Raw genomic sequence first — 5047 nt, forward strand, 5'->3', positions numbered from 1 at the left:
ATTTAGTGCCTATCTCATTTTTGCTGTTAGAAAGTGACCCGTTATATTCACATTGTTTTTTGATAAGGCAATTTGTAAGATTAAAGTGACCCCTTAATGAGCAAAATTATCTTTTGTCAGTACTCTTTTGAAACTCCTCGAGATAATTAAATTACTGATCAACTTAATTAAGTATTGGAGAGTTGATTAAATCAAAGAGATGTCACTCTGCTAACACTGTAACTTATTTTCCCAGGTTTCTTCATTGGAGTACTTTCAATACCAGCTAGCTCTTAGGATCAAAGTTGCTGATGTTTTTCTTTCCTTCTGCAAAAGAAAACAAAAACAGACTTGTATGGCTGAAGACTAGAGTTCTAGTTATATAGGCTGAAACACTGCTCTGCTTTCTTAAAAGAGAACTATTACTATGGTTTTTATCATATCCAGTTGAACAGCTTTTAATTATATATATATATAAACCAGGCTGTTACTATAATTCTTGAATCAAAGAAACTCGTGAACTCTTATAAACCAGGCTTTTAATTATATATATATATATAAGCCAGGCTGTTATTCTCATTCTTGAGTCAATCAAAACCACTACTTTTCTCAATGAGGCCAAACAGGAAATTTGTCTGTGTTACTGGGTATAGCAGCAGCATCGTGAAGCATGTCTAGAAAAAGCTTCATATATACTGTATTCAACTACTCCATAACTTAATTACAAGAAAAATAAAAAGGTTTTGTCCCAGTTACAAAGACAAGAAGATAATAGTACAGGTCTGCCTAGTTTGAAGAATATATATCTCCCACAATACTTGTTTACTTACATTGAAGACCAAGTCACAGAACTTGCTCATTGCCTAATACCTTCCACGAATAACCAGAAATGTGCACTAAATCAAATAAATTTGCATTTATATGCCAACTGTTATCTGCCTGATATAAGCTCCATGATTCGATGTCTTGGTAGATATTTAGCTAGCTTCTATTATAGTTCGGTATTATTGAAGGTTGGTTTGCTCCTACCACAATCACATCTGTCATCCTATTTACAGCACAGAATATGAATGGTAGTGCACAATGGTGATGAATCAAAACGTATGTGTAAACATTACAACTTTATTTTCATTCAAAAATAGAGAGAGTTGTGTTCTGAATGTAAGATCAAATATGGACATAACACATATCATCATAAAGTAATTGATGATTAGCTTAATATCAATCCTAGTTTAACATGGATACAAACAGTAAATCAATACTAGTGATTTAATTAAGTAGTGTATCAATTCATTAAGGATAGTAATCCATTGCTTAGTCTACAAGAAAGGCTACAAGTTGTGATACATTAGGAATCTAACAGTGAAACCTAAACCGACAAGGAATGCTTTAATGGGAAGCTTCTTGAGGTTCAAGTCTCATATATATATATATACAGATGAATTGGTCCTTGATTACTACCACGACTATTGCATAAGTTTTGTCCATTGAGAAGCAAGTTGGTAAGGTGGTCACATTCAGTGATCGAGTTAAGCAGTTGCATAAGATGGAATCCATGAAGGTAAGCCTTGATCCTTTTATGATTGTTGTGCATATGTTGTGAGCATGTAATTATGGTTTTACACTAAATGTACCTATATGATATGAGATTATGCTAGCACTCGTCCACAGTTGGAGTCACAGGCCCAATGGCCACGACCCATCATTACGGTTACGGTACACCTGCTTGAACACCAAGTACGCAAAGCACCTAGAATCCAAAATAAAGGAACCAAATGTTATGCAACTTTAATACTCTATCTTGAACAAGTAAATGTAGCATAATTATATAGTTTTATTCTTGTACTGTTGTTTTTCCTTAAACTGATTATACGAGATATGGTATGTGGAACACCTCATGGTCCTCGGACAGGGACATATTTTGGGCATTTACAAGGAGATGAATTAGGTGAACGTCATGTGAATAAAGCAACAGCACCATCATCAAATTGGGATATAGATGAACTTATCTTCCGCCCACTTCTGAGTTCTGAGAGAGAATAGAGTCATCTGTGGAGGAGGTTGGCCTTGATATGACTTTGTGCCATGGTCCCCTTTGTTCTCAATCAGAGGTCCATATTGAGTCCCCCATTAATTACAACACAGACTACACAGTACGTAGTTTCTCACCACCAGTCCACCACCACCTTTGATTCTTGAGTAATTGTGCAGCTTTTTCATGAGCCTCGCCCACATTCGTTGATCCTTATAGACCCCTTATCCTAGTCATCTGAAAGCTGCACCTATCCTTCTTTATCTGCAAAGCTAGGAAGAAGCTTCATGCATGCTTTCAGTTGCTTGCAATTTGTTCACTTCTTGACTTAGTGCAGAATGTGCTAGAATTTCAGTGGACATGTGAAACCCAGTTCCATGTTCTTCAGCTTTTTTAATGAGTACAACCTCCACACGACTAGTTCTCTTATCGGATATCTGTAAGACCTTAAAACGTACCCTCTCGAACAATGACACTATGGCTTGGGGTATCAACCCCCATTAAAACTACTATCTTTTGCCATTAAGTTGTTCTCACGCTTTTAATTTCTCTCATTAAGTTCGGGGTATTGTACGGTCTAAAATGCTTCAAAAGTGGCTTCTTCACTGCCCTTTACAAAGACATTCTTGACTCCGAATAATACTTAGGTTCTAATTTATTTGGACTTGGCTATTCCAATTATCTTTTTAGATCATCTTTAGCAATGCGCTATATTTCAGTCAAATTTTAGCCAAAGTTACTAAAAAGTTATTTTGGCTAGCCATTTTAAAAATATGTCTGCATCAGTTCTTTCTATTTTACCTAATTTTGAATTTATATTATTTTTTGAATGAAATTAAATAGTCTAAATGTATTTATACGTTACATAAAATAACTCAAAATGAATGTTTTAAATTAATATAAATTATAGAGAGTCTCATCTCGCTCTCTATATTTAGGAGCGAGATAGCTAAAACTTGTAATGGAGAGCCACTTAGAAGTTTGGTCTAGCTGTTAAAATAGATAAAAAGCTAAACATGCTCTCTAAAATAGCTAAGGAACTAAAATAAAGAGTCTGCTAAATATGCTCTAACCCGTTGTGTTGTGACCTGAACAATCGCTTGTTTTCTTAATTTAGGCAAAAGGTAGTTCTATTCAAGAGGAGGTCACAGACTAAAAGTGAAGATGAAACCCTTTTCCCTCTCATTCTGGACGCAATTGAGGGAAGATTCATAAACCTGATGTGCATAGCATTAGTCCCATCTTTGGTGCGTTTTCTAAAAACTTAAAAAGTAAAGGTACTGGAAAGCACTTGGAGTCCTTATACCTTAGTTAACCTAGCTGATCCAGGATTGTCACTTTGAACCAGAAAAACTATATATGCTCATAATGCTACAGACCTCCCCTTTTCAGAGGAAGGATTACGTACTATACGTGTGCGCGCGCGCGCGCTACAAGGTAGGGGAATTGATACCAATTGATATGATAATATAGACAACACGTATGTACATGTTTCAATTTTCCACATAAAGCACTATATATAAAGATCAAGGAATAACTTGTATAAGGACGGCCCTTAATTAATTATTTATATACTGAATTACTGATGGTCTTGTAAGTGTTCATATTTTACACTCTACAAATGGTTTTTCTGGCAGCATAGAAGCTACTATAGGGTTCGACTCCACCCGAAAATTCTGCATTTGAGGGCTTGCTATTCTGGTATGCTTGGTACCAAACCTGCGAGCCTGGCATGGGGAGAGATCTGTTAATGTCTAAAAGTCCGGCGGTAGCTGAACCTTTGTTAACGCTGATCCGATGGGCGGATCGATATTTGTGGTGCTCTCAAAGCCTCCGCTACCTGTCAAATAAAATACAAAGGGCGTTAGAGGGAGATCGCGTTGGGCGGTCTTCAACTCTCCGATGCCTAAGTTAGTCAATGTATATATGTTGACAAAGTAACAGTAGGTAAGTATTGAATGCGTCATTAATGAGGAGAGAGGAGAGAACCTTTTATAGGTGAGGAGGAGGCTGACCTCCTCCTTGTTTTCGATGTGGGACTGATGTGCTTCAGTTCCCAGTTTCAGAAGCTTCTGATGGTATCTTGGCGCGGCGCGTGGCGGCGCGTCGGAGGCGATCTGGAGGTGCTCTGACGCTGAGGTTGTAGCCCGCCTGGCGGTGTGTCTGCATGTCATTCATTTGGTTGGAATTAGTACCTTTGGCGGTACAATGAGCGTGGCCCATTATAGCTAATTATGCTTGCAAATGTACATGTATGTACAAGTCCCCCAAGTCCCCAGTCAAGGAGGGCAATCTTGGTTGGGGAGTTGCTCGGCCGTTTGAAGCGTTTTCTTCCGCTAGACTTTGCAAGAGCATAATTAGCGTCAGTGCATTGTCAACCATGGATTTAGTGAGCAATCGCTTTATACCCTTTCGGGTGGGCCCCTGCTAGGCCCCCCAGGGAGTCCCCCACTCCCCGGCTAAGATAGACCTCCGGATGGTCGGCAAATTGTTTGTTGAGGGGGAGCTGCACGGAGCAGAGGGTGTTGAGTAGCGAACTCAATCTTAGTACCCGAGTGACGGGGGTCAACGTGCCTGATCAGGGCCGTCGTAGACTGTTGACAAGTCCCCGTGTCCCGTAGGGACGGTTTGACCGTAACGCCGCGTTGCGGGAGTTGTCAGAGTGAGGCGTGGCCTCGGGATCCGCCGCTGGCGGATATCCCCCCGCTGACTGCAGCAGGAAGCAGCGTCCAGTAGACGTGCCTGGCGGTACTTTATTGAGCGATATTGCGCTGAACAAAGCACGCAGCTTGCAAGATGAAAGGGGGTTCCGCTAGAGGTGTGTAGCGGAAGCCGCCCCGCTTGCAGGATGGCAAGGGAGAAGCTCTGCTGGCGGGGTTTCGCTTAGCGGAGACTTCGTCACTTGGAAGGTGACAAGGGAGAAGTTCCGCTGGCGGGGTTTCGCTCAGCGGAGACTTCGTCACTTGGAAGGTGACAAGGGAGAAGTTCCGCTGGCGGGGTTTCGCTCAGCGGAGACTTCGTCACTTGGAAGATGAC

The sequence above is a fragment of the Rosa rugosa genome, chromosome 4 (genome assembly GCF_958449725.1).
Source record: "Rosa rugosa chromosome 4, drRosRugo1.1, whole genome shotgun sequence".
NCBI lineage: Eukaryota > Viridiplantae > Streptophyta > Magnoliopsida > Rosales > Rosaceae > Rosa > Rosa rugosa.